The sequence below is a fragment of the Mauremys mutica genome, chromosome 5 (assembly GCF_020497125.1).
Source record: "Mauremys mutica isolate MM-2020 ecotype Southern chromosome 5, ASM2049712v1, whole genome shotgun sequence".
Lineage (NCBI taxonomy): Eukaryota > Metazoa > Chordata > Testudines > Geoemydidae > Mauremys > Mauremys mutica.
In genome coordinates, this window is record NC_059076.1 from 127,615,074 (window position 1) to 127,627,144 (window position 12,071).

Consider the following 12,071-nt stretch of genomic DNA (forward strand, 5'->3'; position numbering starts at 1 on the left):
TGGTTAAAGTTTAGCTGCATTATTTCTGTTAACCTTTAGAGGATTGTATTTAATAAAAACCACAAATACTGCCAAGAAAAAGAGCAGTTTACTTTCATAGTGTTAAAATTTCAAAATATACTTCAATGAAGGCTAGAAAATGCAGCATGTTCTAAAACATGTTACCTAATAAATTATAACAAACATGATTTTAAACAGGGCTTTTTACCTTGTGTAGACAAGGCAAGTGATGATTAAAAATGTGTGACTGGTTGTAGTTAAACTTACCATGGTGCTTAGCACTGACCACAACCAACAGGATTTTAAACATGATTTGCCCTATCTCCCTCCATTAGGTGCAAAGTCCTGTTTATAATCATGTTAATTTAAAAAAAAATGTACAGTTGTATTTTGATCCCTCTGGCCCCTGCTGCCTCCTCTGCTTCCCCCCCCCCATCACCTTTAGCCACTGATGCCTCCCCTGGCTCCTCACTGCCCCCCTTGGGACTCTCCATTGACCCCAGGGCCCTGCTCTTCCCTTCCCCCCACCCCATTACCCTGAGCTTCTTTCCACAGCCTCCCACCCCAGGCTCACCCCACTTCTTGCCTCTTGACCACAGCGCCCGGTAAGGCCGGGCCTGCTGAAACCCTGCCACCCTGGGTTGAAGCCTTCCCCCAAAGCCCCTTGGCTGAATTGGTGGGGAAAGGGGGGCTGACGCCCACCCTTAGAGTCCCATGGCTGACGGGGGGGGGGGGTTGGCTGAAGCCCTCTCCTGGAGCCCCTCAGCACTGTTGGGAGGGGCCAGTGCTTTGCCCTCTCCCCCATCTCTGTCCAGGAGGCTATCCTGGCCACAGGAAACCCCTTGGTGGCCACAATTGAGAAACGCTGCCCTACAGGCCTAATCCTGCATCTGGATCTGTATGGCTGGACCTCAATTGACTTTACTGAGGCTCCATGCAGGTACAGGGGTTTCAGTGGGTCAAGCTGAAAGATTGGAGCCTTAGGCAGGTAGATAGTGCTATGTAAAGGTGTGTGTACACACTATCATGTTCTTCCTATCTTCTTCATGTAGATATGAAATATATACACATTTTTTAAAGATTCTTTAAGAGAAATTTTTATGCTAGACTATGTGAGTTCAGTAGTTAATTATCACTAAGGGCATGGAAAGAAAAATTAGCAAACAGTGGATATTTTGTTGTAAATTAGGCTAATGTGTGAAATATGTAGCTACTGAACACATATTTTTCATGTAATTTATTTTGCTGTGTATATTTAGTTATGTCTACAAATCTTAATTGTACCATATTTTTGATATGTGATTTTATGCTTAATGGTGATCTTCAACAATATGCAAAATGACAGTATTTCACAAATATAAAGTGATCATATGCATATGTGTGCAAAGGGAGACAACCTTTGTCCTGTAGAACTATTGGTGAATGTTTGTCGAAATTAGTAGTCAAAATTGAAGAGGTTTGCTCAATGGAAACAGATGGCTGCGCCACCATCATGTCACAGAAAACAGCATGAATTCTTAGTTTAACACAAGAGGGAGCATGTCTAATCTTTAACCTTTAAATATTGCAACTTCACAGAGAGAGCTTTAATTGTTGAATGTCAACTAATTTATGTTCTAGGTGGCACGGTTAAATATTTATACAGCCTATATGTGCATTGTTGGCATGTTTTCAATTTAAGGTTGTTGCAGCTATTAGTTCATCATGCACATAGTGGCATAGAGGGTGTGTGGACTAGAACTAAACTAATGTCTCAAATATTTAAACTTATGTTAAAGAAAATGGAGTGGTCAGTAAGTTCCTGCTGTAATTAAAATTAATGAATTATGTTGTTGTTCATATACAGAAATGGATCTTTGATTTTAATGATAAAATAATAAACTTTGTTTTCAAGTTTCCTCTGATTACCCCCTGTTCCAAAATTATGGAGCCCAAGTTTAATTTTAATAGAGTTGTGATTAATGCAGAACAAGTCTGTGTATACAATGGTTAGCTCTTAAATAGTATCATTGTGTAATTCTTACAAAAGCCAGGGAGTGTAAATTTGGAGTATATTAAGAAGGATGTGTATGTCCATAACTTGTTTGTTTCTCTCTGTCCTATAGCTAGATGATATAAAAAAAGAAATATTAGATTCATTATTTTATTTTGAATTTGTATTTCCAGGTTTTGATGATCATCCTTTTCAAATAGTTTATTAATAGGAATGAACAGTTAATTGTAATAAGTACTGTAGTGCAATCTCTTTATAATGAAAGTTGAACTTACAAGTGTAGAATTATGTACAAAAAATACTGCATTCAAAAATAAAACAATGTAAAACTTTAGCGCCTACAAGTCCACTCAGTCCTACTTCTTGTTCAGCCAGTTGCTCAGATAAACAAGTTTGTTTACATTTGCAAGAGATAATGCTGCCTGCTTCTTGTTTACAATATCACCTGAAAGTGAGAACAGGCATTCACATTGCACAGTCGTAGCTGGTGTTGCAAGATATTTATGTGCCAGATGCACTAAGGATTCATATGTCCCCTCATGCTTCAACCAGCACTCCAGAGGACATGCGTCCATGCTAATCACAGGTTCTGCTCGATAACAATCCAAAGCAGTGCGGACTGACACATGTTCATTTTCATCATCTGAGTCAGATGCCACCAGCATGTGGTTTGGGTTCTGTAGTTTCCACATCAGAGTGTTGCTCTTTTAAGACTTCTGAAAGCATGATCCACACCTCATCCCTCTCAGATTTTGGAAGGCACTTCAGATTCTGAAACCTTGAGTCGAGCGATTTAGCTGTCTTTAGAAATTTCACATTAGTACCTTCTTTGTTTTGTCAAATCTGCAGTGAAAGTGTTCTTAAAATGAACAACATGTGCTGGGTCATCATCTAAGACTGCTATAACATGAAATATATGGCAGGATGCAGGTAAAACAGAGTAGGAGACATACAATTCTCCCCCAAGGAGTTCAGTCACAAATTTAATTAATGCATTATTTTTTTAACGAACATCATCAGCATGTCCTCTGGAATGGTGGTCGAAGCATGAAGGGGCATACGGATGATTAGCATAACTGGCAAGTAAATACTTTGCAGTGCTGGCTACAAAAATGCCATGTGAATGCCTGTTCTCACTTTCATGTGACGTAAATAAGAAGCAGGCAGCATTATCTCTCGTAAATGTAAACAAACTCGTTTGTCTTATTGATTGGCTGAAAAAGTAGGACTGAGTGGACTTGTAGGCTCTAAAGCTTTATATTGTTTTGTTTTTTGAGTGCAGTTATGTAACAAAAAAATCTACACTTGTAAGTTGCACTTACATGATAAAGAGATTGCACTACAGTACTTGTTTGAGTTGAATTGAAAAATACTATTTCTTTTGTTTGCCATTTTACAGTGCAAATATTTGTAATAAAAATTAATAATATAAAGTGACCACTGTCAACTTTGTATACTGTGTTGTAATTGAAGTCAATTATATTTAAAAATGTAGAAAAACATCCAAAAATATTTAATACATTTCACTTGGTATTCTGTTTAACGGTGTGATAAAACTGTGATTAATTGACAGTCCTATTAAAAATGTTAAATACTCTACATACTACCTAGTAGACTAAAACAGAAGCCTCCCTTTTACTCTGTTGGCAATAACTATATTGTTAATTATATATTTAATGTGTATATTATGACCATCCAGTTGGCTTAATCTCAGCTACATGGGAGGATGGGAGATCTAACTTTTTCTAGGGTGGAAATTGTGAACAAATAATATTAACAGTGTGCACAATGTTATACATAACGTGGAGACATGGTGCGTACTAGAGTGACTTGCCATATACACCTCTACCCCGATATAACGCGACCCAATATAACACGAATTTGGATATAACACGATAAAGCAGCGCTCCGGGGGGGCGGGGCTGCACACTCCGGTGGATCAAAGTAAGTTTGATATAACACGGTTTCACCTATAATGCATTAAGATTTTTTGGCTCCTGAGGACAGCATTATATTGGGGTAGAAGTGTACAATGATTTGGTAGTGACAGAGTGTTTTATATGTGGCAGAGAAGAAGCAGAATGGACTATATGGATCTCAAATACTTCTTGGTGGATGTTCAAGCAACCATTATATTTTTGGGAAGTTGGGAGGAATAGTGTTTTGGACAAATATTGACCCACACTCCTCCTTGGACTGCTAACAGGGAGCGTTTGAGTAGATATGAATCCACTAACACTGCCTATTGATAGGAGAATATAGCCCCAAGAAATGGATTGTCGTGGCCTTTGGCCACGTTTATTTTTGTAATGTATCTTTTGATTTGAAGGGGATTTTAAAATGAAAAGTAATGCTTCAGAATAAGGGACTGGTAGAAAGCAAAATGACAGAATTTAAATGACTTAATAGTGATATTCTGAGTTTCTGCATTAGTGAGGTGAGGGTTATATTGGCTTACACCCATTCCATTGAACTGAGGAATGACGGAATGTACACTTTGGTTTCTGTATCTGAGGTGGTGTTTTACTTTGCCCTGTCAATCCATGTATGTTTACATTTTACACAAAAAAAAAGTACTAGTATTTGAATAGAATTCAGTGCTTGTTTTGCAGTTGTGACAATTGACTTGTAATTATGAAAGGACTGTTGTTCCTTGGTTATGGGTATATAGGATGAACAATCCTAATAAAGATGTACATTAAAAGCAAAAGCTATGAAGTTGCAACTGTGTCCTGGCTATATGAAATAAGTTGTCCATCTTAGTCAAGTTTTCATGGGTCAATTATCCACGCCATAAAACGATCACCAGTTCAGTCGTTGACTCCAATTGGTCAAAGATTGAATAAGAGTACAGATTGGCTTGCCTTGTCACCCCTTAGAGCAGCATTGTAAAGTAGCCATTGCAGAGTAAACAAAAATTATGTTCAGCCACCTTACCATGATGATGATGACATTTTACTTGCCTGTCAGAAAAAGTATTTGCTTCCAAAAGTGGTGTGAGTAGAATTTTACAAAGCTGCCTTAGAGGATTAGTGATGACACACGTTGTCAAGGGCCACTGTCTGTGCTGACCAGCTCTTTGAATAGACAACTTAATATCTCCAGGACTAGCCGATACATTCACTTAAAAGTTCTTTAAAAGTTATTGTGTATTCCAGGGGTAGGCAACCTATGGCACGTGTGCCGAAGGCAGCACTCGAGCTGATTTTCAGTGGCACTCACACTGCCCAGGTCCTGGCCACCAGTCCAGGCGACTCTGCATTTTAATTTAATTTTAAATTAAGCTTCTTAAACATTTTAAAAACCTTATTTACTTTACATACAGCAATAGTTTAGTTATATATTATAGACTTATAGAAAGAGACCTTCTAAAAATGTTAAATTGTATTACTGGCACGTGAAACCTTAAATTAGAGTGAATAAATGAAGACGCAGCACACCACTTCTGAAAGGTTGCCGACCCCTGGTGTATTCAGACTACCCAGTTTTCAAATATTAATATTTATTAATGTGTTTTTTATAAAAAGTAAAGCACCAGATTCACATTGTAGATCAAAGGTCTGTGAAATTTTATTTTTAAAAATGAATGTTGGAAAAGTGCAAATAAGGCTTCCAGAGTTGATAAAATGGGTGTACTTTTGTGCCCCTAAAACTTTTTGAATAGTCTAAATGGATGTTTTAAAAATATAAAAAAGAAAAATATCACTCTTTTTAGCTAAGAGCAATTTTTTGCTGGCTTGAGTTATAACCCCCTGAAAATAGGGGTTTAGAATGGAAGTGCTGACACAGCCTAAACTATAGAGCAGTGTCCTTCGTGCTGCTGTAATAATTGCCCGGACAGTGTTTTCTGCTTTCCTATTACTGTGCTTTGTTTCTCTCTAATTCACTATTTTTTAAACTTTTTGAGAAGTTTGATATTATTTAGAGCACACAAAGTGCGTGGAATAACCTGAGGAGTAAAATTGTTCGGCAGCATGGACTTGTTAATCTCAGCCTGATCTTGTCAGTAACAGCAGAGCAGAGGGAGAGGGAGAGGAACTCCGGCTGGGGCAGCGCTCCAAAGGTTTGTCTGTTATTTTATGGCTAAATTACGTCTCAGCACCAAACTATTAAGTATGCGGAGTGTTGTTTGTAATCTGTAGATTCCGCAGTTGCGAAAATGTGGGTGTTTAGCTGTATTGTTCGTTTGCAACGGGGAAGATTTGCCTGTGTGTGTATGGAAGAGAGCGAGTGTGTGTTACGATCTGGGAAACGCTGAAGAAGAAGAAACCCTGTTGGTTCTCCATGCAAATGACCGCTTTGGTTGTAACAAAAGCCTTGATGTTGGGCTTGGAAAAATGATCTGACAGTGTAACAACCCCAGGCCACTTTCGCCATGTTTTTGTTTATTCATGTTTCATTCCGTTTTCCGTAGCTATCTCACAGATGTTTCCAATTTCACTGTTTTTACACCGCCGAGCCTCCTTTTTTGGAGTTAGCAGTAAAATGTGTGAAAGAATGTTAACAAAACAGAGAGGTGTTGCAGATGTTTATACTTTAGTTCTTGCGTTGCGCTTGACGGTATTGGCAGAGGGATACAGTACATATGAAGGAACGTCAGAAGCATCGGTTTTAACTACCGAGCTTGTAATTTCTAAATGTGCCCATTGTAACTTGAATTTTAACATAAGCAGATGAAGTGAACACGTTCCTGATACAATATGTCCAGTTAGTATCCTTTTTGGTTGTTACTATTTCTGGGGGGAAAGATAAAAAATAAGAGCGAGGAAAGGAATATATGTGACACAACATGTATGCTCCTAGATAAACTCCTGCCATCTCGGAGTGCCTTTAAATATTTGAACAGCTTCTGTTAAGTCAAATAAAATTGGTTACCATGAGAAACAAAAAAGTATAATAGAATAGTTTAAACAGACAAATGAAAACGTTAACAAGGAATTGCTTTAGAAATATTAATAGAATGGTAGTAGTGGGAAAAATCGTTTAAACAGAATTAGTAGTAACACATTTAAACCTTTTAGCCACTGAGGAACCTGGAAAACGCTCGCTCTGTGCCCCCTCCCCACAGAAATAACCTGCAGAGATGAATGATGAATCTTAATGTCACATATATTGATATATTGAAATGTAATTTGTCTATTAACCACATACAAACAATTTGCTTATAAAATTGCATGCTTGTTGAACATATCAAGACATACAAATATAAAACCTTTAAATTTTAAAGGATAAAATGATTCAATGTCCAGCGCTACTGTTTACATCAAATGTGTTACCTATGGTGAGATGGGAAGTTACCTAAATCCTCCCCCGCTATGCATATGTGGCTCTCATCATTTCTCTTCATAGATTGGAGATTAAAGAGAAAAGGATTACAGAATGTAGAGGAATTTTTTTAGCAGAAGACCTGTAGCCTTGCCCTGGGAATTAACATTGAAGAGGCTTTTAAGGAGGGGCAGGACTGAGGTAAACATTTTGTTGTAGTGTGTAGTCGTAATAATTCTAGAAATGGATCTTTCTTGTTGGTTCTGAATGGTCACCAGCCAATTTTATAAGTGTTCACATAAGAGACTCGAATCAGTCTTTTATATGTTTAATAATGATAAAGAACCTTCCTGCCCCAACAAAAGCAAAACAAAAAACTTTGCATAGATTTTTGTCACTAAGCAACAATATGGGTAAAGCCTGTTATTCTATGCATTGTATTCACTTTTCTTTAGTTTTTCTAAAATAAAGCATTTTTGTTTATTGTCTGAAAATAAAGCTTTGAATGGCTTCTGTATTTTAAAACATTAATATGATTCCTGTATAAATATTTTTGATTGCTTTCTAAAATGTTGACAGTATCTAATGGAAAATGGCCTATGAAGTGAAAGAAGTTTAAGTAAAACCAGAAATTTGATTTATGGCCAGTCTTTATTGTGGGAATTAAGAATACAGCCTAACAGACTTTGACGATGTTCCTACTCCTGCTTCAGCTGAGAAGTAGTGAAGGTGCTATGTTACACTTTTTGCAAAAGTGTTTCAGCTGATGAAGCAGATCATTTCATAGGGTAATATGGACAGGAATGTTATGCTTATTTGTTTGGAGAAAAGTTGCTGATCATACTGACTCTTGAAGGAATGGGACAAAGAAGAGACGCTAAGTGGAGATACTAGTTACTGATTAGCTGTGTGGAATATGGAAAGAATATGGACATTTTTCTTTTAATGGTTAATCTATTGTGATAAAGTTTTGGGAAAACATTGTTATTATTACAAATAAAAATATTTTTTGTAAAAATAAAAAGATACAAACTTTTAATGTACTGGTGGAAGATTTGACTTTTTAAAGTACACAGTAGAACTAGTAGATCAGCATAGTCCCTCCTGGACTTTATCAGTAGCAAACCTTATAAGCATCTTAAATGTTTTATTGGGACTCTTTCTCAGCCTCCTGTGTCAAGACATAATCCCACTTTTTCTCCTCCCAACTCCTGGTATCTGTTATGATACCTGTGATTAGAAAGTCCTGAATTATCTCGATGAAACAGCATTCAGTGAAAACACATGAAATTGAACTGCTTAGATTGGAAGGTTGTTCAGAGTAGTGCTCAGAATTATTAAAATATATTTACAAATTAGTGTGAGTCATATTGCTGAAACTGTATTACAATACAAAAATAATATTTAACACAATTATTGCAGTTCCACGAAAGCATTTAAGAAATACCATTAGTTGTGTTATGCGCTGCATGGTGTGGGTGTGTACATGGGGTTTTTTGTTTTTTTCTTTATTTGAGGAGTGGGAGTAAAAAAAAACCAAAAAAACCTCAGATGATATAGTGCAATAGTAATGATCAGTTATTTTTAGTTTAGCATCCTATTTATTTATTTTAGACGTATTTTTATTTTATAGAAAAGTTGCTAGTTTTATGTAGAAGTTAATTATTTCTTTCAGGAGTAAAAAATTAATTTCAAATACATCATGTACTCAAATGAATTGACATACATAATCACTTGTACCTTCAATTCACATTTCATTATGTTGTTTTGTTCAGAGTTTACACTATCTTTTATTTTTAAACAACACTGTATATATATTTGACATATGTCACGAATGGGATGCAGTATGGCCTAGTAAACAGAGCAATAGACTGGAATTCAGGAGACAAGAATTCTTTTCCTGGCTCTGTCATTAGCTTGTTGAGTGACTTGGGCAAATCTCGTCACTTATCTGTACATCAGTTTTGGTTTCTGTAAAATGGGGATAATGATACTTTGTAAGGTGTATTTGAAATCTACTGATGAAAAATGCAATATAAGAGCTAGGTATTATTTATTGACAACATGGGATGGGAAGCTCTGGTGGCTTCTCATTAGTATGCACTTATCATTGGCAATGCGTGAACCGCCATCCCTTTGGGGAGACTAGTCCCCCTGGCCATGCCTCTTCCACCCGATGTCCCGCTTGCCAGAGCCCCGAGACCCTCCACCCCCGTGGCAGGAGGAACCGAGCCAAACTGTCCCAAACCCCGGTCAAGTCTGAGCACCAGCCTGAGCCCCGGCCTGAGCCCTGGGTCAACCCGAGCCACCCTGGGCCACAGGCCAACCTGAGCACCAGCCCAGGCTGCCACCCAAGCCCCAAACTCCAGGCCACCAGCCCAAGCTCAGCCCCCACTGGCTTAGACAGTGGGAGCGAGGGTGGGGTCTTGGGGTGGAGCATGGGTGGGGCCACAGGCTAGGTTAGATGAGGTTTAACCTCCCCATGCCTATTATACTTGCCGCCCATGGAGGTCATGTGACTTCTTGGTGGTGGTTCATCTAAAGGTTTTTTATTTGCAACTGGGCTGGCATCCAAAATTTAAAATTTCCAGTCACTGGTGGTTTGAGGACACGCTAGCAAACAGCCCAGGTAAAATGATGGTGTGTGTGCAATTAGGATTTTTAATCCTAATTTAGACACTTTGATTTAAGGGAGAAATTGTGAGAGTGGGATTTGGAAATTGGGGGGGGTTATCTCTAAAAATCCAATAAGTACTTTTAAAATGAAGTAACACGCACAAATGGTGTATTTCCTCAATCTCAAATAGCTCTGCAATAACAGAGCCTTATTGTGTTTTAAAATTTAAAACTTGTGTATTTTTTAGTTGACTTGTTCAGGTTGGCTGGCTGAGACTCTTTGCTAGAAAAGTAAATTTAACTATAAATTTGTTGTAGGCTAAAGGATGTTTAAAAAAGAACAATAACAACAAAAAATCCAACCCCTCATTCCCTTGTCCCCCTTCCTCCACTGCACCATAACTTCTGACTTTCTCAGTTTCTGCTCTCTGACTATACTGGATTACTGAATCTTTTTGGTCTTGATTTTGCAAATCAAGTTATGCATGTACTTAATCTTAAATAGTCAACACTTTGAAGTCAATGTGTCTGCTCCACTGCTTATAGTAAGAACATGATTAAGTTTTGTAAGTCTGTAGTATCTTCTACTGTAACTTGATCATATAGAACGGATATGGCAGTCAAACTGAACTGACATTCTGAAGTGTTATAAGCTGTCCCTTAGGCTAGGTGCACTTTAAATATATGATCTAAGACAATGAGGAAAGGAGGAGGAATGGTGCTCATCCACATTTATTTGTACATCATAGAGTCCTGTGTAAATTGATCTTAGACTGGATATAAAAGTATACAGGATAATTTTATTTTGAAAAAGTATGCAGGAAAAAAATTAAAAAGCATTAGACTGATTTCTCAGCCTGTACAGTTTTAATCTAATATATGGTCACTTGCCGTAGTTTACAACAGTATTAATTGTTTATGACTTGCTTAGGACTGATCAGTTTAATCAATATGCCCCCTTGCCAGATTGAAGCAGTTGAACATCAGAACTAAATGGTAAAATGTTAGGAAATCAGGTTTGAAAGACTCCCTACATTTTAAGAAGATTCCATAGTTTCCTTCCTTTTGTGTCACTCTGCTTCAAATATCTGTCAAAACTCTCTTGATCTTTGTTGGTAGAATCAGTCTTTGGTCCCTGGTCGAAACTGCTATCATTGCAACACTGTTAGTTTGCAACAACTGGAAATAATTTAAATGGAGACTCTGACTTGTTTGTTTTATTTATATATATAAAAACTTGTTTATAAAAACCTTTAGAAGTTTGAAAATAATTTTCTCCCACTAATTTTCCATTTGACAGGCTTCTTTTTCTTATGGTGAGCAAGCCAACATGGCTAAATTTTGTAAATTTGTTTGTACAACGATATTAGCAATGTCTGCACAACTCCTGAAATCTGAGTTCAGTAGCAATAGGAAAAGCATTATTTGTCCTATATAAATAGTGGCTGCTGTTTAGATTTCTGAGTAAGAAAATGATGGAGTTCTTTTAGCTTTAAAAATTAGAATCCAGATCACACTTTGGACCTAGTAAATTATAACATTTATTACATGTGTTAAAACTCAGAGCCTAAATTACTTGACAACAACCTTTATCTTAATTTTCTTGCAAGCAGAGAATCCTTGCAACTTCTGCTGCATTCTTAATGCATTTGTTTGCCTTTCTAAGATGGCCCTTTCTAGTGCCCTCTTGTCAGACAAGAAACCCATCTCCATTTTATTCTTCGCTGAAGTAATGGAGTCATAATAAATTACTATGTTGTGATTTGACTGTTGCTATTGCAGGCTGAAGTGTGTTCCTCCTTTCTGGTATTGTCAAAAGGTGGCAAAATAAATAAGTTATTTTAAAAAAAAATGACGAGTACTTGTGGCACCTTAGAGACTAACTGGGCTAAAACCCACTCGGAGAACACTTCAACCTCCCTGGTTACCTAATTACAGACCTAAAAGTCACAACAAAAAAACTTCAAAACCAGACTCCAGTGTGCTGAATTGGAACTAATTTGTGAACTGGACACCATTAAATTAGGCTTGAATAAAGACTGGGAGTAGATGGGTCATTACACAAAGTAAAACTATTTCCCCATGGTATTTTTCCCTACTGTTACTCACACCTTCTTGTCAACTGTTGGAAATGGGCCGTCCTGATTATCACTACAAAAGTTTTTTTTTCTCCTGCTGATAATAGCCCACCTTAATT

The 12,071-nt window shown here is 37.3% G+C and overlaps 1 long non-coding RNA gene across 1 annotated transcript; it reads left to right on the forward strand.

Moving 5' to 3' along the window:
* Nucleotides 1-5,387: 5,387 nt before the first annotated feature.
* Nucleotides 5,388-7,471, forward strand: LOC123370895. The gene is made up of 2 exons (XR_006579611.1): nucleotides 5,388-6,056; nucleotides 7,343-7,471. It is a non-coding gene; the product is annotated as an uncharacterized LOC123370895 (long non-coding RNA).
* Nucleotides 7,472-12,071: the final 4,600 nt, after the last annotated feature.